This window comes from Passer domesticus, chromosome 5, assembly GCF_036417665.1.
Source record: "Passer domesticus isolate bPasDom1 chromosome 5, bPasDom1.hap1, whole genome shotgun sequence".
NCBI classification, from domain to species: Eukaryota; Metazoa; Chordata; class Aves; order Passeriformes; family Passeridae; genus Passer; species Passer domesticus.
The window spans coordinates 42,147,423-42,174,766 of record NC_087478.1 but is presented as its reverse complement, the minus strand read 5'-3'; the positions used below and the strand labels follow the sequence as shown (position 1 = coordinate 42,174,766).

General features: G+C 38.5%; 1 protein-coding gene and 1 long non-coding RNA gene across 5 annotated transcripts in view; one reads left to right on the top strand and one right to left on the bottom strand.

The window, feature by feature from the left end:
- Positions 1-27,344, bottom strand: part of PLEKHG7 (pleckstrin homology and RhoGEF domain containing G7) — a 202,455-nt gene that overhangs the window by 140,050 nt on the left and 35,061 nt on the right. The window lies entirely within an intron of this gene.
- Positions 1-27,344, top strand: part of LOC135300351 (uncharacterized) — a 139,600-nt gene that overhangs the window by 108,781 nt on the left and 3,475 nt on the right. The window lies entirely within an intron of this gene.

Here is a 27,344-nt window from a genome sequence, read left to right as displayed (position 1 = left end):
CCTATTGCTTCATAGGAATTGTTACTAAAATGGTACAAATTAGAGACATCTCAGAGATACTTCAATCACTATCTAGTCCTAGATCCCCTGAACTAGGGAACTGCAATATTTTTTTTCCACTTGATGATCTAAATCAGCATTAAAAATGTATAAGGAAGACTCCATGGACTGAGAAACAAAACCAAGCATAAATTAAAGAATGGGGTAATTTAAAGCAAGACATCTGTCCTAAAAACACACAGTTGTTCAAAAATGTTATCACTTTTGACAATCTTCATTATAAAGCAGTTCTAGCCTGGGCTGGGTCTTGACTGGTTTTCATGCTATAAAATATGAGATAAGTGAGTCCTTACACAAAGACTTTGGAATAGAAGTTTAAAATGCTGCACCAGATAAAGACAGGCAGGAGGATTAATGGGGTGTCTTGCTGATTTTGATCAGTAACACACAGAGATCTTATCTCACACACCTACTAAACAGCTCAGAAAAGAAAGGAAAGAGGGGAGATTTGAAAGCCTAACTTGGAAGGGTAGCAGAGGAAAGGCATGTTTAGTAACTGAGGAGGACAGCATTTGCGTCACAACCTTTATTCAATATTTTACTTTTTTCTTATTGTTCCATGTGTAGCTGTAAGCCTCATGCTCTGGTGATCACTCCAACCCTGTTCTGAATTCTTAAAACAGTTCCTGACATGGTTTTGGCTCACACCAATTCCTCTGGCAATTCCTGAGCACAGCAGTCAAGCTAGGCCAGGAACCAGTCCCAGCAGAAACCGTGGAGAAATCCATGCTCTTTTGGAAGCTGAGAATGGACAGATGCACTCCATGCAGTTGGTCAGTGAGTGGTCCTGGGAGCACTAAATAGCTGTAGCCTATATTCACAACACAGCTCACTGTAACTGGCTCCAGTTACACTTGGAAATGGACTTGGAAATTAATACTCTCTGTATTAATCTCAGGGTGTCAGGCAAAGGACTCCTGTTAAGGCTCACTGCCTGTGAAATGTTGGTTTGAGGGACAGACCTTGTATCTCATCAATAGTCTATGGCTGCAAAAAGGACAGAATTCAATTCTTCTGCCTCTTCAGTGTAAATTCTCACTTTATTTCTATTTCTTTCCCTTATTATTGACTGGCAAGCAGATGCAAAAATTATCTCAGCTGGAAGAGAAGACGTAGGTGTTTTTCTGTTCTCCCTGGATAATTTAATTGATGATTCCCACAAATAAAACGTAAAAATGCAGGGGAGCAGAGACTTTCTCATCTTACCCTTTTCTAGTTGCCACCAATTCTTTTTTCACTTATTTCAGTGCCTTAATCAATTGACTATAGAGTCAGTCCCCACTTGCTTTTCTCTTGCCTGCAAAATTCTTACACTTTTTCTTGTATGTTGGCTTATTTCAACAGAGGCTTCAAAAAATGAATTGCAGAGCAGCTCTCCTTTGAACTGAGGTGAGTTGCTCAGGGGTTAGAATATTTCCTGCAAGATAAGATTTGTGAATTCAAAGTGCCTTTGAAGTGCTACAACTATTTCATAGGTGTTGCTTTTTCCAAAAGCAGGGGCATTCCCATAATGGCCAGATACTAGGTGTGAGAAGAGTTTTTCTACTGGGCTGTAAACCATACACCAGGATGGCGAAGCTGAGTCTGTGTCTGATACAGGCTTTAGGCTTTTTAGGCACATAGTATTTTGTGTCATAGAACCACAGAAAAGTTTAGGTCAATAAGTAATCCCCTAGTCCATCTCTCCACTCAGGGCAGGGCCAACTTCCTAAGTTAGGTCAGCATGCTCAGGGCCTTGTACAGGTGAGTACTTTGGATCTCAAAGAAAGGAGAACCTACTATTCTCAGGACCCCTCATCCAGTGCTCCACTACCCTTATTGAAACGTCCCTCTCTGAAGTGTGTGATCATTCACTGCATTTTGTCCTTATATTGTACACCTCTGAGAACTGCCCCACTATCCCTTTTAGGCAGTGGAGGACAGTTCTCTTTATGACTTTTTCTCCAGCTCAATAATTCCAGTCCCTTTAGTTTCTCTCCTTTACACTTTAGAGCCATTGAGCCATTATTCTCTCTTTGGCCCTCCTGAGAAACTCTCTCTGGTTTGCCTTGTATGAAAGGACCCAAACCATACAGAATACTCCAGATACGAGCTCATGAGTGATAAGTAAAAGGAAATAAACATGGTTATTCTATCTCAGGTAGACTTTGTGCTTGCCTTTACTCAGCATCATGACCTTCTGCCTGGTTCATTTCTCCAGAATTTGGTTCCTTTTGAATGATGACTCTGCCTCCCAGTGTGTCAGCATCTTCCTCCAGTTTGGTGTGATGGAAGCTAAGCTTGCCTTTCTTCACACCACTCAGGTGGCTGTTAGATATACAGCCCCAGAACTGAATCACAGAACACACTCATCATTGGCCCCCAGCTGTACTTTGCACCATTGAGTACAACCCTTCAAGCACCACAGTCTGGCAGGTCTTCCCACCAACCTCGTGTCCACCCATCTCCTCACATCTCCTCAGCTCTGAGGACACTGTGAAGGAATATGTCCAAAGCCTTATGGAAATCAAGGTAAATTTACTGTTCTCCCCTTATCAAGTCTTTCATCACAGGTGGCAATCAGGCTGAACAAACACAATTTTCCTTTCGTAATTCTGTGCAGATTGTTTCCAAACATTTGTTATCCTTCATGCACCAGGGAAAGACTTCTACAACCTGTTACTTATCATGCATCCACCTTCTGCAAAAAAACCCCCAAACTTCCTTGGAAACAACAGCAACTTGTTTCTATCATCAGAGGCAGTGATTTTATTTTGTTAAAATGTTAATGTAATTAAATTTCCGTACGTGCAATGAGGAGAATTACATGTTGGCTATTTATTTTCAATCTCGATGGTTGTGTGTAATGTACAGTATTAAAAGGGTTAACAAGCAGGCTTTGTGCTGTTTCTCATTAGGTGAATTCAGCATTCAGCTTTCAGGCTTAAAGGCTATCTCATATCATATGTATACTGCCACATATGTAATTTGTTGGGTAGGACTGGTTACATTGTGGAGATGGCATAAAAATTCCTAACAATCTTTCCTGCCCATAATAGCTTTCCAGAAGACAGAACATAATGCTGCCCATGCACGTTAAATCTTTGGATGAGCTAATATGAAATACTTCTGCTGTTCTAATTTCCTCTTGTGTGTATTTTTTCCTGGCTCAGACTCAGTGACCTAATTCTTTTCTTCATTCTGTTCAAGGTTTTTGATTTTTTCCAAGCTACTCACATTGGACTGTTCTCCATTGTGGAAACTGTGCCTTTATTTCTGTTTTGTATTAGTGTATTATTTCTATTTTGTATTGCATAGTTACACTGACTGCCCCATTGCTCCTCCATCTCCAGTCCTGAGGGTGGATACTAATCTTTTTGTCATGACACCTCCCAAAAATGGTGACCAGAACATCCTAGTGGATGTAGTTATTGTCCACTAGGGAATTATTGCAACCCCACGGGAAGGTCTTGTAGCACTTACATTGAAAAGATCCCATTTTAATAGTAGCATCTAAAATAAAGTTGTTTGCTTTCCTAGTCTCTTGACTGGAAAGATGAACCAGTCAGTGTTTCTCTGTCTTGCTTTTGAAAACTACATGAAGATTTGTTCAAAACCCTTTTCCACAAGCTATGTATGGTGCTATTTTTAAATAAACAAAATACACAAACTAAAGTCTCCTTCGTTTTCACAGTTGTGAAATCCTTAAGCTAGTATATGCACGTCTCCCAGCTAGACTCAGACATGCTTAGGCTGGTTCAAAGGCATGTTGTGAGCAGAACCAGCAGTTTCCCCATCTTTGATTCTGACTCTAATGCACTTTTTTCATTCCAGCTCATAGAGGAGGTTGACAAAAGGACACCCTTGCTTTTTTTTTTTTATTGTTTCACTCAGTAGCACTTCTAGATATCTATTTATTTTTTGTGTTGTGTTTCTCAGTAGTTACTATGTTGTGGTTCCTTAGGGCTACCTTAATAAATATCTGCTTTCAGACTCAGACTTTTTATTGTAAGCAGATTTTGTGCATTTGCAAAATAAACTCCATGGCACCACTCATAGGCTTAGTGTATTAAACATGACATAGATTGTTTTAAACAATCTTCCTGTCTTGACATGAATTGGTATGAACACTGTAATCACTGTTTATCTGGTGAGAGAGAGGATCATTCCAGTCAGGAAATAAAAACACCCAAAATTATGAACATGGGTTTGGAGCTTTAGCCTAGGAATTAAATGCATCTTTTCCATTGAAGTGATATAGGAATGGATTTCTGTAACTTTAGTTGCAAGTTATACATATGAGAAACTGTTTGCTTGATCTATGTCTTTGTGCAGCCAATACAATTTCTTGACCTGAAGAAGGCTGTATACTTGGACCCTGTGAGAGGCTGACTTCTCCAGTAAAAGGCCAGATTTTCCACATTCATGCAGACATAAAAGAACAAATAAGCTGCCTGTCACAAGTGCTTTGCTGTCTTTAATTCTCAAACCATCTTGTCAGTCTAACTGATATTGCATGGCTCTGCTCCTTCAGTCTTCCTCACACTCCTTGTGAGCACAATCTTGGCGTTTCCTTATGTGCTGGTGTGTATTTGTACACATTTTAATTTAAGAGGAGCAGAGACCCCCTGGTTTGTCACCAAGACAGTGCTGAGGAACTCCTGCACCACTTTAACTTTGTGAACTTTTTAAAAGAGGATGGCAGAGGAGTTCGTGTCTCCTAGGTATTTTCTTCAGAACACTGTACTATTCCTTTTTCTGCTGGTGCTACAAAATACTGTAGAAAAGGTATTTTTCATTAAAGGTAAAATCCAGGAACACATGCAGCTTTCTGGTTTTGCTTTGCTTCTGAATGATGAAACCAGAGTATGTATTAAAAGGCTTCTCACATTAGTTGCAGAACAAAAGCAACTAAGTTGCTGGCTTCTAAAAAAAGGAAAAAGAAAGTCTTGAGATGAAAGAGAGTTATATTTACTTCACTCGTAAAATCTTTTTTTTTTTTTTTTTGGTTGAGTGGTTGGGGTTATTTGTCTTTTAGTTGAACTCTTGGAAAAGCACAATTTCATTTCAAGACATTTTGGTTCATATCACAAAGTAATTTTTTTTAAGCAATAAGACCAGACAGGGCTTGAATTATTGTGCAATAAGTTATGCTTAGGTGCATTCTCAGGCATGAGCCTGCAGGCTGAGTGCTATCAAGTCCCAAAGTGTTCCACATAAATTATGTTGTAGTTAAAAAGAAAACAAACCAACAACTAAAAAACCAAAACAAACACCAAAGTCAGAAAATGAAAATGTGCTGCAAGGGTCTGTGCTTTACACAGGCCATCACCTCAGAGCCCAGACAGCCTCTATCCTTGGCTGCAGGGAAGAGGTTCAGCATCTGTTCCTGTGTGGTGTTTTGGGAGGGCTGCCCCTGTTCCTGCTCCAGGGGTGGGTAGGCACGCTGCTGCTCTGCCAAGCCTTTGCCCTGCCCAGGACACTTCTCCAGGATCTGTGGCACTCAAGATGCAGGGAAAATGAGGCCTCAAAAACGTTGAATCATGAACTTGAACTTTGCTGGTGGGTGAATGCTGGGATACCTGAGATTACTACAGCTGGGGTTCAAAAAGTGAAGAACAGGAGAGCTGGTAGCCAACACACTTGGCTGAGGGGATCCAGTTACTGAATAAATTCCCACAATAGTTACCTGAATTTTCAACTAAAGTTTGGTTAAGCTTGGATCTCATTGTTAGACTAAGTCCCCTAAGGACACATAAACCTTCTTCAGAGAAAAACCTTTTCATGATAAGATTGTCACTCACAACTTTGATTACTTTGTTTACCCACTCTGAAAAAAATGGTCTGAAAACCACCTACAGCAAACAGCTCAACCAAACAGAAACACAGAAAATATAAAAGCAACAATGAAAAAAATAAATACTCATCAGGAAACAAAGTTAAATTATCTCTTGAACAGTATTTTAATGGAAAAAGAAAAGGACAGATTGTTTCTAAGGTCAAGAAAAGTTTTAGCATATTTTATGATTAATTTTTAATTTTTGAAAGGGACTAAGATATTATTACCTGGGGAACAGTAAGCAATGTATTAATAAAAAGATAGCTCTTGGATGTAAAGCAGAAAGAGAGAAGACAGAAAATGTTGAGTGTTGAAGGCTGTGATAATTTTTGGAACTTCAGATGATACTTGCCATCAACTTGGGAAGTGAGCAAGTAACCAGAACATTTTTTCTGTGCATAAAATGTGCACAAAAAGATTCCCTTAAGGGCCATGGAAATCCAGCAGCAAAACCAGCCACATGGTAGCAGTGAAACGAATGGAGTATAAGGCGTATAATCATCTTGAATAAATATTTTTGGGTTGGACTTTTGGACTTTGGTTGTTTATTTTTTGGTGGAGAAGGATTATGGGAGGACAACACATCAGCAAGGATTAGCCTGTACTCCATAATTTAAGTTAAAGTAACTTTTAGTAACTCTTAGAGAATCTCCACCCTAGCTAAGCTGGAAAGCAGACACAATAACCAGTGTTGGCATTTTCTGGAAGAGCCAATGACTCTGTGCTGGCAAAGACTGAGCACCTGAGGGAGAGCAGAAGAGAGGTCTCCCTTCCCTCACTTGGTCCTGCCCTCGCTGTAACTGTGGCTGGTTCTCATGCAGCATCACAGTCTGTTCATACAGCTCCCTGTGCTTCCTCAAACCTCACGAGGTGCTGAGCCCAACATGTACTGGATGACTACACTTAAGGCCAAATGCAGCCCTCACTGCAGGGTTGTATCCATGGAGTGTACGTGATGCTGACACTGCGTAGGCAGTGATGAAAAAAATTGGGGTTTCTTTTTTTTCCCCTATCTCAGATTGACGTTTTTCAGTCAGGCTCTCTTTATAGCTGCCTGTGAATTTCTGAAAATTCTTTCCCTGAAATTCTTATTTGTTCATTTCCTATCTTTATGCTCCTTTCCTGCTCTGTATGAATGGAATCCAATCTGTTTGCTGAGCTGCTTGAACAGAGCACTGTCTGCTGGTAACCTCAATAGTACTTCACCATATCTTCAGTGTTGTGGCTAAGGGTTTGGTCACCACAGAGCACAATTCAGAGCTGATGCCAGTCACTAGTGACCATAAACCCCTTAATCTATTTGTCATTGCTGTGAATTGCAGTTTACAATCCACTGTTTCTTTTGTGAGGAAATACAGCAATAGTGAAAAAAGGAGAAGCAGATGGTCCTCTCTGGTGTTCCTTATTGTTTCCTCTTACCTTCCTAGAAACCAAATTGCATGTTTTTATCAGTGCAATTTCAGTCATGATTTTGGTTCCTAGGGAGTAGCTCTCAGCATCGGAAATGGGGAAAATTGTATTCCACTTCTGGCTCCACAGTGGACTCTGGATCAAACACAAGGAATTCCTAAAAACACCCCTTCCTACTTCTGGGAAGTGCTTTAAGATCTCCAGTTGAAAACTGCCACCAAAGAACTAGGTGTTACTAATTAACGCTTTCTACAGGTGGATATTTTCAAAGTGTTATTTCAATTTTGCCTGCCCTCCCCCCAAAAATACACACAGAAGGGGCAGAAAAGGGAGTGAGAACAAAAGAGAAAGCAATCTGCTGTAGCACAAAGGTTGATCTGGAAATGAACAAAAGCTGCTGCCCCTCAGTGAGCATTCTTGGTTTAGTCATGCCAAATCCATTCCTGATGCAAACCCGTTGCCTAGGGATGTTGTTAGGTGCTGTGGACACAGTATCTCTGCCAATCCTGAAGACTTTATTATTTATATAATTGTACCATTTGTTGCAATAGGCTGGAGAAGAATAATTAAAAGGAAACATTTTCCAGTGACCTATTTATAACAGCTTTAAGCTGCAGAAGATGTGGGGCCTAATGTTTCCTCCCTTAAATATGCATTGTTTCAGAGTGGACTGTAATCTCTATTTCCTTGATTGATAGGGCCATAATGCCAGGGAAAGAGGGGAATGGATGAGCCAATCAGAAATAAAGACCCAAGAAAAGGTCAAAATGGTGGAGCACTTCACTATATTTCTTGAAAGATGTTGGGTATTAAATGTCATATGCAATCTTTGTCATGAAAATGAAATAACAAGCCACTAGTGTGACCCTTTCATTTGAATGATAGTCTTGTCATTTTTTTTCTAATGCTCTTTGCCAGGATTTAAATTGAGTGACAACATTGTCTGTCTTGTAAGATATTTAAATAATACAATATTCAGAAAACAGAGGGGAAATGAGAAAATGGGGGGGGGGGGGAATTCCTTGTTAGATACTTGCTTTTTAAACTTCGCCTCTTAAAACATATTTCATACAAGTATAAAATGGATACCAAGAGTTCAATACACACTGGTTGCAGTATTGTTTTATTAATATGTGTTTTACTTTGGCTTTTGACTGCCCTCAGTCCACCTAGCAACAGCTTTATGGTGTTTGTCTCAGTATGAGCAGGCAGTTTAATTAGTGAGACAAAAGAAACACCTACTGAAAGGAAATAAATTTGATGTTTTCTCTAGAAACGTTGCTCCCCACTTGAGATATAGAGCCTTTTGTAATGCTTAACACTATCTTTTAACCTGTATTTCTATATCATTATAGTACTGCCTCAGTGTTTCAATCAATAAATCTTAAACTTTCTGTAAAAGATTCAGCTTGGTCATCAGTTCTATGCCCAGTGCCTCTCTTCTGGCAGCCCTTGACACTGCCATGTCCCCCTCGGCCTTTGTCAGCTGTATCCCCTGCTTTCAAAATTTCCTAGCATAAAAAGTTTTCTGGTCATTGAAGGGCATGTCTGGAGAAGGATATTAGGAAATTGCTACTCTGCTGTCACCCTTTCCTTACAAACATTCTGCTATCTTTTCACTGGCTGCACTTTCTGGCAGGGCTGCTAAGGAAAATAATTTGAAAATCTTCTGCTGGAAAGATTTGGCAGACTTGCCAAAGCTCCAATGAAACCTGCTTTATTTATGCACATAAGAAAACCAGGAAGCACAGGATGGATGCAAGTGGAAGCTCATGCCTTGTAATAAATTACTCAGCTTGGGTTATCTACTGGAGCATCATGTTTCTACCTCACCCTTCCCACAAACAATTCAATGATACTTGGGATGGAATTGTTAAACAAATAAAATAGCTTTGCAAGTTTAACCCATGATGTTCTTGCTATTTCTGCATCCTTGCAGTGTGGTTAGTGTTGGGCATGGTTTAACTTATATAGAAATGGAAAAAATCTCTTATGGTTGAGCAGAATTACAGAAAACTGCCATCAGGACAAAAGGAATTTGTCTCTGACTGTACTGGCAGACAACCCACAGCAGCACTTGCTTGGTGCTGTCAGAGCCAAAGTCACAGTGATCAATGCCCAGCCTGCAGAGCAGGAAGGCACAGATACTCCCTGCAGTCCTGCCCCTAACACTGTAGACTGGGGATTGGTTTTACACTTTGAAATTCCCTTTCTTGCCTCATGATTCCCTCTTTTCTTGCCTGAAAGTGCAAGCATGGAAGGCTGGGATTCACACCTTGGCATTTATCTGAGTGTAGAGTAAGGGAGTAGCCAGAATGCCTACTAGAGCTGAGAGCTGTGACCTGGGAAGTTCTCCTGGCCTCTTCTTAAGGATGTATTGCAAACATATCTCCACTTAGCAAATACTATACTGTATTTGTGGCAAATACTCTAGGCTGGGATTATGGATTGTTCATTCCCATTTTTTTTTCAGACCCTTGGTTTTTCCAGTGCTTGTCAAATTAACAGAGGTCTAACTTGACCCCTTACATGCAAAGTATAAAAATCAGACTCAAACAAGAGCAGAAAGACAAAATAAGCTCTGTCCAGAGCAAGATATATATGCCTCTATGTAGGAAAGATAATGAGAAATTAAAGGCCTAAATTGTGAATTATGAAAAGCTAACTTGTTCCACATACTGCATATTTATAGATTTTTAGCAGAAGACTGGAAGTGACTAAATGGAAAACTTCATGTAATGTGCTCCACCTCCTACCCAGTTTTACTCCATTAAGCTTTACTTTTTTCACCCCTTTCCTGTGAGAAGAACACATGAATCTTTACCTCATTCCCTGGCCTTCTCAAAGTTCTTAGGTAATACATGACTTTACCATCCCTACCTACAAGACCACCTGCACTGCCTCTCACTTTGCTTCTCTCTCCTTGTTTTGTGTTTAATGGAAAGATTGGTTAGCAGGAATGCATCTTTTGCATCATCTAGATAAAGCATTATCTCAAACAGCTCAGCATTGCTACCTATTTTCTGGATGCACAGATGTCAGACTAGACAATGTGCTGGACTTGTGTTTCCTCACCAATGAGCTTGGACCTACAACTCAACAGGAAATAAATAAATCAATCACATTTTCTCCCTTTACAGGTATTTTCTAACCTTGACTGTCTTACGCACATTTTAAAGTGTTGCAGTAACAGCATCTCAGTTATTCTGCCCCTCCAACAAGGACAACCAATAACATCTTTCATATAATCTGAAAGAGTTCCAAACAGGGCTTTTGAGTGTAAAAATTATCTGAAAATAATGAGAAAGGGATTGAGAGATGTTATGAAAATGAAATATGTGACATTTAAAATCTTTATTTTTTTTTGGTTTTTTCTTCTCTATTTTAAAATAAATTTTATTATTTCTTTCAGTGACTGTTGCTGTGAAGATGACCCAGCTGAGATCTCTGTTCACACATCTAGAGCTTATTTTAAGTTTAGTCTTGTACAACACAGTCAGCTTCTTTGGCCTACTGGAGCACATTTATTGTTTTTATTCTTTCAAGATCATGTTGCCAGAGTAAGCTCAAAAACAGTCTTATCAGACAGGATTTTTTCCCTCATACATCACAGAGGAAACCAATTCTGCTTTCTGCACACCTTCTCTATTCCTTCATCTCCAGCAGCAGCCATGGAGACCTGCCAAGTGCAGAGTGAAAGGGAATTTTTCACCCAGTAGCTCATCAGAGATCACAACCACCAGCCAGCTGAGTGTAAACTATCACAGAACAATAGCCAAAGCCTCCATTTTCAGGATGCAAAGCAGCAGTGAGAGGAAATTCACCAAAATCACCCAATTCTGCTCAGATTGATGCCATCCATTTACTTCCCTTTCAGGCAACTGTAGAGCGAGTGTGCTGAACTCTAAGTGGCAGTTGTTCCATTGGAGTGCAGAAGTCTCAAATTCCATCCATGACTTTCTTATTGCTAAGCATTCTTTACGACAGCAAAAGTATTTGTTTAATGGGAACCAGATTTGGGTCATAAACCTTAAGCCTATCAAGCTTTATGTCAGTTAATGTTTACCTTATTGTGTTTTTAACTCTCTCTCTCTCTGGTAAAAAAGACATTGCTGTAAGGGAAGGCAGGGAAGCAAATAAAGCAAAGGAAATCAGGAAATACTATGAACTGCATGTGACTTGCAGCTGCAGGGTTCCTCACAATAAAGAACCCTGCCTCAACAGAGTGGCTTATGTGCTATAACAAATATCAGCTGTTTGTTTGGGGTGTAATGAACAAACTAGAGCCAGAGTGACAACTGCTTCAAGTAATTATGAAGACAGCTTGCAAACTATGGCCCCACTTGTTTCAGATTTTAAATGACGACAGTCGGGCTGCTGTTGCTGCCAGCTTTATTTCTGAGTACTTTTATTTCCATATTTCAAAGGTCAGTGTGTGGTGGTGATAGCAGCCAAAGAAAGCCTGTGTGAATGGGGTGTGTGTGCCTATGTCTGTGAGAAAGAAAAAAAAAAGAAAGAAAAGCATTTTTCAGCATTACCAGTAACTGCTATACTACTATTAAACTCTTAATGAAATATTTATAATATGTTAAAGCCCAGGAGCCCAGAAGAATTTGGAGTTTCTCTGCTGCAGGTATCATATGTGTAGTGAGGAGCACTCTGCCCTGAGTAGTTTACAGTGCTAATGGTAGAGATGGCAGAATAGTGATGCTAGGGAAACTCAGTATTGTCCTGCCACAGAGAGCCACAGAAACATAAATCACTAATCTGGGCACATCCATGGTTTTACATACAGGTAGAAACTGAATTAATTTGACTCAGGCCATTACTTGGGCTTCGTGTTTTGCTTCCTCTGATATATATGATATCCATATTATAACACTGTTAATTTACATTTATAGTGACACTAAGGCTCTTTTGGCATAGAATAATAAATATATATAATAATAAATCATATATATAATCAAACTAATACGTCAGTACATTTTATGTCAGTAAAATTTTTCAAAAAGTCCTGTAAAAGTTCTACCTGTCCTTGGTCAACAGAGGTGATAATCTCTTCATCACAAGGGCTTTTTCTTTTATTATATTCTACTATACTAGTAGAATATATATATAATATATAATGTATATATTATTCTATACTGTATATATATTTATCTATTTATATGATGTAAAATGTATTGATGTATTAGTCTAATTCTTCTACAAAGTAATCTAATTTTTATTTTGCATTCTTTATTTTTAAAAAGAAATCTACTAAATATCTAATGAGACAAATATGAAACAGTGCAGAAATGGAGGTGAAGGAATAGGGACACAGTTGAAAGGAATGGGTTCTATGATGAGACCTGGACAGAAGAAGCAGACTTGGTCACAGAACTGGGGTCTCATTTCAAGCACACTTTTGTCAGCACAGGGTTTGTGGAAGAAGAGTCCAAAGGATGTGTGGAAGGAATGAGCAAGTTAGGGGTCTCAGCATGGGAATGTCAGTAGGTAACATAAATTCTGTGGTGGCTTGAAAGAAATAATTTTGTGTGTGATGCCACAGGAATTAAGCCATTGTGCTGATTTCCAAGGAAAAGATTGTGGACTTATGTGAATCACCTGGGTAGACTGGAAAAAGAAGCCAGGCAGGATCAAGGGTGCAATAACAAGGAAGGCAGGTCAGGAAGCAAGAAATTGCTATTGAAATAGGAGAAGGTTTATGAAAACAAGGAGAATAGTGTGACAAAATTATGGAAGCATTTTTGAGATGATATGGATGTAAAAGGGATAGCAATTATCCTGATTTTTTGGGAATGACTACAGCTAAGAGCCCAGTGGTTGGAAGACTTGGATACAGGGAAGCCTAGAGATTATCTTCTCAGATGCTTATGTATGTGACCTGAGATCACAGTGATGGGGTAAGAAGGAAAATAAATAATGCATCATATCCACCCATCAAGATGATGATCCTTTGCAAAACAAGCTTTTTCCAAAATTACAGGAAATTAGGAATTTCTTCAATCAAATCCATACATCAATGGAAAACAATTGATGAAGAGCAATAGGCTGAAACCAGTTCCTCCAGTGAACTCTGAAGTGTTTATTAACCAGATGTAAACAGCATTTCTTCTAAGACAGTTTAGGTTTGGTAGCTGCCTAATCTTGGTTTTTTCCCTGTTTTTGATAAGACAGCAATTTCACTTATTTTTAAGCCCACTCCCAGGCATCCCCTTGATTCATAAACACTTTTAAACACTTATTATTTAAACATCTACATTTATTTAAGCATCTACATTTCTCCAATACCCACTGCCAATGAGGCTTCATATGTGGCGTTTTTACTAATTTAAATTTTTATTTATCATCTGTTTAAATGATGATTTCATGGGTTCATAGAAAGAAACTGTAAAACTTTGAGGGGTTTCCTTGTCTTGGTGCTCCTGCTCTTTTGAGGGGAATTGTCTCTTCTATAACACATTTGACCAGTTCTCACATGATGCATACTTGTAGACAAAGCCCACATTAGACTACATGTGCCTGAAAAACAGAGCATCAAGAGAAAAACAGCTGAGGGAGGAAATAGTAGTGCTGAATTATCCGACATTATGCATTTCTACTGTATAAAACTTTTAGTCTGAAAAGCTGAGAAAATATCCTACTGACTTTGATTGTTTCCTGTATGAAATAATTTGTGAAATCTACTTGTGATATGTGAGTAGTGAACTATGGATAAGAAAAATTTGAATCCCTTTTATGATAGAGCTTTTCTTGGTTTCTTTCATAATAATAGTTCTGTCTTCTTCAAGCCTCACTTGGCAGATCTCCCAGCCTGTCTTTTTGTAGGGGGCTCCATTAAATTGAGCAGAGAGTGGCACGTGCCACTCTGAAATACCCAAGAAGTCTCTAAATTTCTTTTAGTGCTGAGTGCATTTAGTTTCTGAGGGTTTTTTTCCTGATGCTCTTAAAGCACAGGCTCAGCCAAAGGCAGCTCAATCTCAGCTGTTCCAGTGCTGCTGAAGTGAGGGAGGCAGGGAGCTGCTGCTCTAGCTGTCTCTCGTGGCTGTTATAGGATTCTTTCCCATCTGAAGTCCCTGGATATTTTTGCTCCTTAACAAACAAGCTGCTGCAATGTCACAACTTCTCTCTTCTACTGCACAGTTGTATGTGTGTAGAAACTGGATTGTTATATCCAGATATGCATTTAAAGTACCAGTAAATCCCAAAGTAGCACAAATAAAGCCTTGAAAAGGCTTTTTTGCTGCTATTAATGAGGAATTAGGTTTGTTCTTAGTAACATTTTCACAGGTTACAGTTATAAATGGTAATAAAAATATAATATCACTAAGTAAATACCTGGTAGGTTGTGGAGATAAAGGTGATTAGTGCATTTCAGAACAGATTGAGGAGACTTAGCAACATCTCAGTAGAACACAGCAGCATTTAATAATTGGCTTTTTTGTTTGTTTGTTTTATACAGCTGATCTTTTGCTTTGAAGTTTGGTTATTTGCTCTTTCCTTCAAGGACAGACACCATAAAAAGGCAGATAATTGGTTGTTAAGGCCACTCAGTGGCTAAACGGTTGTGATGAGACTGAACCACACATTTTGACTGGCACAATTATTGAGGTGAGCAACGCTAATCTGGGCTCTTGCACCATAGCTACGACTGTCTAGCTGACACTTTCTGAAAGACATTGTCATCTGAAATCCCAGCTGGTCAGCTATGTTGACTAATATATTTGATACAATGGCAAATAACCCAAAAAAGGTTTAGATACTGATATAACTGATGGGGCTCAGGCCCAAATAAACCATTGAAAAAAAAAAAAGTAATGGATTTCAGGGATGTCTTACAAAGTAGGCTAGTGATAAAAATGTTATTCTGTTTTTTCTTTGAAGAGAGGAGAAAATTATCCTTGTCCATTGATTTACTTCCTCTAGGATTGTGTGGGCCAGGACAAGGGAACCCATAAACTTTGTCCTCACCATGTTAGACTTCTGCATGAGCAGCATCTTCCAGGCTGTTTGTGAGCATAGCAGTGCCAGTGCAGAGCAGCTTGTAGGGAGGCTGCTATTGTAGAAACATATTGAGTATGCTGGGAGATTACCATTTTCTCCCTTAGGGGTCTCTACTTTTATTATTTTTTTACAAGAAACTTAGGCTTTGATGCCAAGGAGCACAATGAAAAAGAAATGTTTTTTGCTTGTCCATTACCTTCTTTTTTGTTGAACATGAGAATGCGCCCACTTATTTCTATGAGAGGTTAACCCAGGAGTGGCAACATAGTTTTTCACTTTCATCTGCTTTGTCATATCCAATTCCTGCTTCATGATAGAGTGAATGGAATTATTTAGTACTTTTTAATACCAGTTTAAAAGAATGGTATATAGACAATTTCAGCATGACAAGTACATTTAAACAGGCCTTGCTATAGCTGTCATTCTTGCAGCATTTCTAGTTTTAAGTATATTATCATCCATTCTCCTCATTATCAGCTACATTTGTCATCAATATTAACAACAGAAAATGTGGAAACAAAATAAAAAAACTCAACCCAAACCAAGAAAGTACAAAAACCTGCAGATCAAGCAGAAAATACTGATACAATAAGTTAATAAGGTATACCCCAAAGTTCTTTTTCTAAGATCCCAGTCTTGAAGCATGAGGACCTTCAATCATTAGAAGTGTCAGACTTTTCTTTAACTCAAGGTTTTTAGTATATTTTGTTTAGCACAGGCCTTACACTTGCAAAAAGAGGAGGGACAGGAATCCTCAGACAAATTCTTCCTCACTTTCACATCTGCTGTATAAAGTAATACCACTCTGCAAACAGAATTTTGAAATAGATTTTTTCTGGGAAGATTTATCCTTTTCTTCTGCAAATTTAATCTAATGTATTGGTGGAACAGTATGATCTCAAGTTTTACTGTGTGAAGAGAGGGGCTAGGAGATCCTTCCTTAGAAAATTATTTTGAAATTCCTGACATATGGTGAAATCAGAAAAAAACCAAAATATTTACCCAGAAACACCTTTAAATCTTTTTCTTAAATTTCATGCCACTTATTTCCTTACTAACAATGTGACAAGTCCCCTTCCACTGTAGGTACAGTAGCAGTATATTCAGAGGGGAGCAATACCATGAAACAGAAATTACACCCTTCATTGTTTTGTTTACTATATTCATAATATTGCTCAAAGCATCAACTACATTTCAGATCAAAATGAAAAATTACAGGATCTGCCAGGAGAATGGAGAAAGCATTTTGCTAAAAAACAATGTCTTAGCATCTGTAAATGACAGGGTGAAAATGGTTATGTAAGATTTTGATGAAAAATAGCTGGACAAAACTGAAGTGGTTCTGGCCAGTGAAGTGAAGTAAAAGGTTGTTTGTACATCATCTCAGCCTCCCCACTGAAGGCAAATACCTGTATACCTATTTGTCAGCATGTGACAAAATCTTGGGAAGATGACTTGTTTATCTGCTGATGAAATTGGGACTAACAGCTAGTGTTGTTTTCTAAACAGTGAGATAAGAGCAAAGAGATGTCTGAGAAATATCCATTTAAGGCATCACTGTATCCATCAATGAATATAACTGTCCCTAAAGGAATCAACAAAGCTCAGCAAAGGATGTTAGGCAGCAGGCTGATGACATGTATCTGCTGCTTAATTGTAAAAGCACTGTGGCTCAGTGTCAGCATCCAGCTTAGAGAGAATATCCCCACCCAGCAGGGACCAGCTGTTTTGGTAGAGCAAACATAGCACATGGCATCCATGCCATGTAGGGATTTTAGGACTATAGAGAACTGAATACTGAAACATATCTAAAATTGAGTTTATCTGAATAGGTAGGTCAGACAAAATCCCATTCCTTTTTCTAGGCAAATACCAAGGCTGACAAAGGGTGGCATTACTGCAAAAGTTTGTTAAGCCCACAGATATTTATCAGTTTGGTACAGCAAACTTTTCCACATTACATATTAATTTGTGAATTTTATTCATTTATTAGTTTATTAAAAAGAGTGCTGTTAATTTTATCTGTTCTTTAGGAAAGACTGCTCCTTAAAGCTTGGCCCCAGTTAGCTGTCCTTCCTTCCCATTCTCTGTCCAACCTGTCCTTGCAACATTGTAAGAGAGCACGCAGCAGAAACAAGGGGCTGGAGAAACTCTTGACACTGAGGTAGTGCAGCTTTGGCTTGAGGCTTGCAGTCTGTAGGAAGAGTAACAACCTGGAATATCAGTGGTCATTGTGTGTGAGCCAAGGGGCTCAGATTGCTGTTGGCTTGGGGATCTTTGGTTCAGCCCTTGTCTTCCCTGACCAAAAAGTGTAAAAGGGACATTTATGGGCTATACATGTCAAATCCTTTCAGATTATTGTGGTTAGAAAAACCTAGCATGATTATTTCTCTCATCCTCTGCATTTGCCTGTATTTTATTACTTATTTTAATATTTCTTTTCAAATGCTATGTTGTTGTTTTTGAATTAAATAATTGGGGGAGGTGATGCTGTGGATACTGTAAAATATTATTTTTATGTGGATTGATGGCAATTTTGGAGCCTGGTGCTCTACAGACATGCAATGAAGATAATTATGTCTTGAATCATTTATATTAAAACCTAGCAATAAACTAAGAAAAGATGAAATTGATCTGCAAGAAATTGATGGGGACAAAGCAAAAAATCCAGATAACCAGAAATATAATGCATAATTAAGAAAATTGCTAATGATCACTTTAATCAATGACATTAGATACCCAAAGGCTGTTAGGTCAAGTGTTTCATCTAAGGTCCCTGACAGTGTTCCTTATCACTGAGAGAACAGTTTTCAATTTCATGCCTGATTTTGGCTCATCCTTCATTTCTAACAAAAACTGCCTGAATTTCACAGATCTGATCCTATTTATTTCCAGAAATCTTGAGACAAAATGAAGAAGGCATTTGCAAGAATGGAGGGTTAAAAAGATTAAGGATTTACACTAGAAAATACTTCCATAACTCACTCTAATCTGTTGTGGCTTTGCCTGGAACAGCTTTGCATTTATCCTCTGCCTTAACAGAATCTCGACTTTTCGGCAGACTACAAAGATTTTGGGAGGTAGTGCTGTGGACAGCTGAGGTTCTCACTGAAATAGGATTGTACTGTGTTATGACTTGGACACTTATTCCAGCAGGTAGCTACCAGCTCCCTAAAACATCCCTCTGAGCCTTCAGAAAAACAAACAAATCACTAAGGTTTGGGCACAGGCTTCAGCAAGGCTGAACTGGAGCAGCTGCCCTGTGTGACATTTTGCAGGACAGTGGTACATCCATCTGACTCACGCTTCCAGGTTCTTGTAACAAGGCAGAAGAAGCAGTGAAAGTGCTTGATTTGTTCTGCCTCTACTGATAAATGACCTTGAAAGTGATGGATTTTGCGCCATGAAGATTAGCACTCCAGTGTGTGTTTCTGCATCCAGATAACTGAGATTCATCACATTAAATGTAAGTAGGTCCACTCCCTTACAAAACCAGCAGGTCCATATTCCTCTCTCAATTAGTTATGGAGTCAGTTTTTTATCAAGAAAGACTGGATAAGGAGGGGAGGACTGTATGGGAATGGGTAGAGAAAATGTGCCTGTCTGTGCATCAAAAAAATCAGCTGTAGATCTGTATCAGCTGAGGGAGCTGGGGTTGTTCAGCCTGGAGGGGCTGAAAGAAAATTGAGGGGAGACCTCTACAACTACCTGAAAGGAGATTGTAGACAGGTGGAGGTCCCCCTCTTCTCCCAGGTAACAAGTGACAGGACAAGAGGAAATGGCCTCAAATGGCCAGGGGAGATTTTAGGTTGGATATTGAGATATTCTTCACCAAAAGAGTTCTCAAGCCCTAGAGCAGGCTGCCCAGGGAAATGGTCTTCACCTCTGGAAGTCCTCAAAGAAAGTGTTGATGTGACACTTATGGACATGGCTTAGTGGTGAATATGGTGCTGCTGGGGTTAGAGCTGGACTTAATGACCTTAGAGTTCTTTTGCAACCTAAATGATTCAACGATTATATGTATAACTTGAAAGATGGAACAAATGCTTGAATCCTCCTCTCTGTTCACACCTTGGTCTTAAAATAATAGGATTGATGTAGCATAGAGTAGGTATAAAAAACTAAGAAAACTGAATAATAAAAATAGTATTTAACTCTTTCATGCTATAGGTGTTGTTATGAATAGAAAGTTGTATTTTTTTTAAGTTGCAGAGTTAAAAACAAGTCAGACGAGTCAGACCTCTTTAGTTTCACTACTAAAGAGGAGCTCTTCAATTACGTGTTAATGGCTGGTGATTAACCATTGTCCCCCTGATGCTGGCCGCTTGCCAGGGAAACACACCAGGACAGACACTCCAGGTACGAAGAGAATAGGAGTGACATCAGAGCCAGTATGCAGATGAGAAATGCATTGCGCCCCGAATTTTTACAGTTTTTACAGGAAAAACCCCTAAAATTACGAGCCAACAAGTGACCTAAGTGATGTCTAAGGATGGGAGCGTAGTCCCGTACTGCTTGGATCCTTTTTGCTTCTCACCCTAACCTGAAAAGATGCTGATTAAAGAGATGCCCCGGGGTGTTAGACAAAAAAGCCAGGAATCTGCGACTCTCCCGTGAGGACGGAATCCTCAGCTCTGTCTGCAGACCAGCGGACAAAGCTGCATCATCCTCCTTCTCCCTGCCACACCTGGGAGCAGCGGCGGCGTGGGCGTGACCCGTCGATTTCTCCCCACCCGAGCTGATTCTTCTTAATAAAGGCATTAAAAAGGAGAAAGATCTCCTGCCCATTTATTTCAGGTGTAAAGAAATTACAAAACAATTAAGTTTTTACTCCAAATACTGCACTTATAGAGAAAGACACTTATAGAGAAAGACACTTTGAATTTTGAAAGACCAGAATGTTTCCCCATAAACATCAGATATGCCACCCTCAGAAAACAAATTTATGCGTAGGCTAGATAAAACTGAGAACAACTGATCTGAAGTATGTAGGTGTGGGGAAAGGGGGAAATTTCAGGGGTAAAGAGCTGAATAAGCACTTTATTCAGGGTGAAAAAAGATTTTGCACGTAAACAGAGAAAAAAACCTATACTGAATAGTAGTATTCAGCAGTAGTACTACTGAATAACAGTATTTGCTTTTCCTGTCTAAAGTGACTATTCTCCCTAGAGCCAGAGGTCAAAATCTAGGCAGGATCTAGGCAGGATTAGCTTTGCCCCTCATCCTCAGTTGTCGTCTCTATGGGAATAGACTCATATTTAGCAGCCCATGCTAAAGGGAGAAAGTCTCAGTGTGCACCATTCCTCTGATCAAGAGCATTTTCTTGCTCAGTACACATCTATGATTGACTAAAGATTTCTTTTTTCATGTTTGCAAAGCCTTCTTCAATATTATAACCAAATTATGAAGCTGTAGAGTTGTTTGGTATCCTTTACATAATTTAATTAATGCTTTGCATCTCTCTATAGAACACTCTCTCTTTCTTTCTCTCTCTCTCTATATATACACAATCTCAGGCTTTTTCATGGATGGAGTCAAAGTATTAAACAATGAGAAGACCCAACAAAATAAATAAATTAAGACAACTTAGCTCTAAATTTTTACACAGTACTTATCAATCCTGCTTCATTGGACACACGTGCTGAGGTCATTTTTCACTTGCATTAATATAAAATTAGATGAGTAAATCAGTGGTACATATGTTGTTTAGATTAGTTACCACTTAAGTCTCTCGTCTTGCCAGACATATGGGTAAGCAACACAGATTAAGCAGGTCTGAGTAGAATTAAAATCCTATTTTTGTGGTAAATATGGCAATGCAAACAAGTATAAGGTAAATGTGACTAAGGCTGCATTCAGCTTCAAGGTAATATCAGTGCAACCCCAGGACTATTCTGTATGATTCTGTATTAATCTGTTCAAGGCTCATTAGCAGATGACAAAAGAAAAGAAAACAAAACCAAAAAATCAAATTAGCCATCTTTTAATTGTCTCCTTTGGTAGGTGTGGAAGAATTTTAAAATTTTGCATATTCAAAACATTAATCATCCAATAGCCAGATTTTTTTTCCTAGCTTTAGGAGGGGTTTGGATGGCAAATTAAAGAACTGCCTTTTTTGAAAAAGGTTTCAAGTTCAGCCTTGGAAAATCATCTCTTCCTAATAACAGAGCATCAAAGCCACCATGAAACATTTCAATAGGGCTTTTCTTACTATTTGTAGGCCGGAGTAGCAGCACAGGAGAGTCAGCATGAGCCTCCAAGATCTTAAATTCAGAAACAAGTGGAAGAGTTACAAGGGTGTCTTTGAAGATGCACCTTTACACATCCTTGGGGCGTTATTGATTAGTCAGTAGGGTGGGTGTCTGTGCAGAATACCAACACCCCTGCTCCTCTGTGCTCAGAGCTAGCTGCTGGCAGGAGCACTCTCTGGCCCAGGGAGCTGCTGTGAGCTGGTGTGCACCGCCTTCATAATGTCCCATCAGTTCTTCTTCAGCTGTTACTGTGGCTTTCACAGGTTGGGCTGGCAGAGCATCTCCTTGGCTTTTATGCTCATCATTTGTGAGCTGTGCCAGCTCTGGTATTCATATATTAATTCTTCGGCTTCACCTCTACTGACAGCTGTGTGCCAGTGTGTTATTTGATCTGGTACTGGACCCCATCTGTGCATCTTTGAGCTGCTATTTGTGATTTTCATTGATTTGTAATGTTCTTTTCTACGGTTAGGACACTAATTAAAAAAAAAAAAAGTTATATCTGTTTAATCATGTCATAGTGGTGATAACAGAGGTGCAGTAGTTTGTATTTTTGAGCTTTTATTTCCTATAGCCAAGAAATGCTTTGCTATTATTCATTTAGATTCCTCTCTAGACACCTGCAAGCAAATTCTAGTTGAGAAAACATGAGACAGTGAATTTAGCTTAATCATTTTCTCTTTGTTGATCATGAGAAACTCTTGTCACAGCAGTGACTCATCTGGAAGTCTCTGCCCTGGCCTGCTGTAACAGGGGTGAAGCAGACCCTGGCCAACGCAAGGAAAGTTTACAACTCGCTTGCTGATGCCTTGCCTATTTTTGCTAATGCCATTAGCTTCACACCCATGTGAACTCTAAACTGCAAATATACAGATCCATTATCCCATACAGCCCTGTGTTATTTCAAGGTGACATTGAGCTACTGCTCTGTGTTTTTAAACCGAAGCGTGGTCAATGGCCGTACTTTACTCTGTAGCTTTTGAACAACTCTAAAATTGCAGCTCTGAAAGAGAAATGTATCAGCCAAAGTGCTGAGCACATTCATAGACTAAATCCCTATCAAAGTGTCCACGATTGCAGGGATGTAAATGTATGCTTGATTCAAAGAATTTGCTTTTGTGGTGAAAAATCTATCAAATCTGCTCTTCGTTTCTAAACCCCACTGTTGTAGTTTGTGTTTCACCTGCTTTACAATTATGTGCAACACAAGGATAAAATACTTATGACTCTTTCTGGCAGTGAATAAGGAAAAAGGGCTTCCAACACTCTGCTGAAAGCATTTCAGCTTCTTTCCCCTGAGACTGAAGTATCATAGCAATCTAGGTTGTCAATTACTTTTAAAGCAAGCTGTTTATAGACCATTATTCCCAAGGCTTTATTTGCTTGCTTTCTTTACAAGTAAGATGATGGAAACTGTTGAGCTATTCAAAAGCCTGCCACTATCTCTTCTAATGAGCTCCTATCATCTAAAGAACCTCTTTTTCTCTTCTGTTTCTTCTGTCCCCTTGTTTCTCAGGGATTTTCCTACAGACAAGAGGGTTTGAGAATAACTATATCATCAGCCACATATGGACATGAGTATCACATATGGAATGTATACTGAACAAAGCATCTGAAAATTAGAATCAAATATTTTTATTTGATTTGTTTTGATCTTTGTAAGGGTTCCATATTGTGACCATTCTGTTAAATAACAAAAGGCCTTCTCTTTTGTATTTCTGGTTGTAGGATAACAAAGGACTTTTGACGGCTGGTAAACATTGTGTTTCACAAAGGTCATTTGATGTAGTAGAGATATTTTGATAAAATATACTGCCTTGTAAAGGGAAGAGGTGAAAAACAGTTAAATTAAAAGTCTAAGTTCTGATTTCCATAAAAAGATATAATGCTGTAATACTCTTTTTACTCTTTTTAAACATAGCTTAGCATGGTGTTTTCAAACACACGTGAATTGGTACAGAGCCTAAGAGAAGGATAGTATGATGATGTTTTCCACAATGTATCATAGGAATTATTCCTAATGATGTCAAAGATTCATTAATATTATTAAACAGAGTTCAGGTAAACCATACCTGAACTTTTTTGCTGTTCAGTCAGGATATAATTACATGGGAACAACTGAAGAGGATGACAGGATTGTAGTCTACAGGACCATAAGCGAAAGGAGAGTAGATGTTGGAAATAAAGAAGACCAACCCCAACTGTTTGGATTCATATGAGAAAGACTGAAGAGGGAAAATAAGGTTCTGTATGACTGTGTGATGGTACTTCAGACACCAAAGAAGGGAGAGGAATCTTTTAAACTAAAGACAGTATGTGCTCTGGGAAAAAAGATAGATAAGACCTGGAAACGAATAAAACTGAATGTAGATGGGAAGATGTTATAGAGACATCACAGGATTAAAGCTCTGGGACAGCTTCTTGACAAGATCATAATTGCAGAATTCATGGGTGTTTTAAGGAGTCCGGTGTTTTCACATCTTTGTTTATACAAGTGTGGTTGCTTGAAATAGCTGAAGATCAGTCTCATTAACCCAGAAGGCCTTTCCTGCTGTCAAATGCAAGAAATGGCATTTGACTGACTAATTAGTCTTTTATTTTTGTGCATGAGGAGGGAAAAGGCTCATATGCAATTATAACTGTTTTTCTGTTGATTTCTTTTAGTTTTGACTTTGATTTTTGAGCATGCAATAATGTGACCTTGCTGTTGTCTTAAAATAGTCTCCAAGGAGGATATATATTACACAAAGATATATGTGCTAATTAATGCCACACATAATACATTACAGCTTCTGAGTAGAGAAAAATTCTCAATTCTAAACAAAAGAGTACATTATTAATGTATTCTCTGAGTTCAACACCTTTAAATAGGCCCCTAGATTGGTTTTCCTTGTGTACAAAGCACCAGTGCATTGGTCTGTGCCCTGATTCACTGGTCTGCTTAAATTACTTTTTTATTTTTCTTTTGTTTGTTACCATAGTAACACTGAATAATTTTTTTCCCTAATTGTTCCATTTCAAGGAATTCTAGAAAACTCCCATGGATGAAAACAAAACAAAGTTGGGGAAAACACAGCTGAAGCTATACAGGGGAAGCTCTAAACAACAGATGACAATTTGTAAGCATGCAGAGCTCAGGTTTTGTTATCAACAGGAAGTGTGTTTTTGTAGCTGCCATTTGTGGCAGCTTTCTCTTCCAGTAAATCTGTACCATTTTAACAGAAAGCAATATGTAGTTCAAATATTTATAAGATAAATGTATAATTAATTCATGAGAGTATTTTCTTTTTTGAACAGAAATTTTACTATGGTAATGGAAAAATAATGGCAAAAAATATTTGAGAAAAATTGTTAGTGATGATTTATCTGAAGTTTCTTTTTCAATTAGGATAACTCTAAATAATTTTTTTTCTTCTGTATTTTATGTATGTTACAATAAATATAGGAATATTAATTTGTACTGCATGTGCTCTCTGGTTCTTTCTACCACCAAGTGCTAGAGTTGAGTTGGGCAATACATTTAGTATTGCCCTGGCACAGGCTGAGAGCAGGAAATGAATGTCTGCTGTCATAAGGGGAATGGTTCAAAGCCCTGTGAGGTCAACAGATGATTTTCCATTTACTGCCGTGGGTTTGACTCGTTCTGTTTTTCTCTGATAATCCATTATGATTTCAAGTGAAGTAAAGGAGCTGCAGAACCAGATCCCTGTACATATGACTATGGGATGGCAGCTTGCAGTGTTTAATATACTGTGTGCAAGAGGCAGCTGGGTGCTTTTCTTATCAAAATGTGTGATAGAAGGTTGAGGGTGGACATTAGAGAATGAAATATCACCAAGGAGGAGGGAGTAATAAAGATGAGAAAATAAGCTCTACAATCAAATCAGAAGCATAAATTGTAAAGGACTGATTTATTTATTATTAATTATGGTCTTATTATAGTCTTGCAATAAATTCTGGTTTAGATCTATAATTTCAACAGCTATACTTGCAAAATACTGAGTTATATTACTATATCTGTTGGGGAAAATTACTTCTTGTAAAATTCTTTACCTGTTGTAACTATAAGCCTGATTAAAATAATATCTGAGTGTGGAGAATAAAATCCCATGTACCTTATTCTTTAAATCTGCAGTATTTGATAGCACTAATAAATATACTATAAAGAATGCTGCTTCTATTTATTTCACTCTCTTTTTCAAACTTAAAAAATGATGCTATGTTTATGTGCTAGAATCCCCCTTCTGTTGCTTGTCCTTGTAAAGAGGTTTTATTGACTTGAAATATACCTTCTATGCAAAAAAATTTTTTTTTGCTAATCCAAATTATTTCTGCTGCTTAAAACAAATCTACTATTAACTAACTCATCCTGGAGAAAAATAGCTTTAATCTCACAGACTGCATTAAACTCAGAAGCAAACTAAATCAATAAAGGTGAAGGTCATGGAAACAGATGATTAGAGCAAACAACAGGCTGCCTACTGTACAACAGGGTTATAAAATAAACCAAAAAAAAAGACTATCAGAATACATCTAGAATGAACTTTTTTAAGAGGTTCCTCTTCAGAATGCTGAAAGGTTAGATTTATCTCCTACAGTCTTTTTTCTGCTTTTTCCCCAGTTTTCTGCTTCCCTTCCCCTCATCTCCTTTCTCTCAGTCCTTTTCCTCTTGTTTCCTCCTGTGTTATAAACTAAATTAGCTGTGGAAAGACCAGTGAGCCCTGATTAACTAATGTGTCAGGTTTTAAATGCCCACAAGTACCTTGTGCTGACATGTATGTGATGTGAAATCAAAATTACTCTGAAATATGTGAAAAATGGACCACTTTGTTAACTGTGTAGCTGGATTTTATCTCCCTGAACACATGTAACACAAATTCACACATGAGATTTTGAGCTGATTTTTTGGAGTGGGATTCAGGGAAGAATTTGGGGGATGGGTCTGTAAGTAGGAGGAGTGAATAGCAGCCACAGTGATTGAGGACTTGGTTTACCTCCTAGAGCTTAATAACAGTTAGGGTTAATGGTTTGAGGTGATTAGCTGGTTCCAACCAGTCATTAATCTGCAGGAGGTGTCTTTAGTCTTGCTCACAAGTCTTACTGAAGAAATGACACCCTAGCATTTTGCTTGAACTTTGGTCTTTTGTTGTTGACAAATGAGTCTGAAAACAAATGAAAAGAAATAAAATCCTACAGCATGATGTCACTTTCCTGGTACCCATATCAAGGGTTGTCCTGGAGCTGGGGTGGAGTTCGGACCTGACGGTGCTGGCAAGAATTTGATTCCTAATTCTGCATCTCCACATCTGTTTTTTTTACTTTCTTTTCTGCATCAGTGTACTTCCTACCCACTAATTATAAGATCTATTGAAAACTGGGACATTCCCTTAACTAAATGTAGATTTGAATAATATCTTTGTATTTTAAAAGCAGAGATATTTATTCTTACCCAAAACTAGATTTAGAGTAGTGATGTTACTACCTCTGCCTGCTTACAGCTGGAAACACCGAAGGGAATTTGCAGGAGCTCACAGGAGTTTAAATCTCTGTGCCCTGCACTAGCCTAAACCAAATGAAAATCGTGACAATCCACTTCAGCAGGGATGACAAGAGCTGTGCTGGAAATTTCACTGCAGCAGACCCAAAGCTGTTGATAAGAATACACAAAGTTATTAAGCTAAAGCTGAAGAAGGCATCAATCATTTTGAAAAGATACTATTTGATTCTTTCCTCAAAGTCCAATCTGACCTGACACCAGCCTAACAACATCCTTTTATTCTATACAGGTGCATCACTGT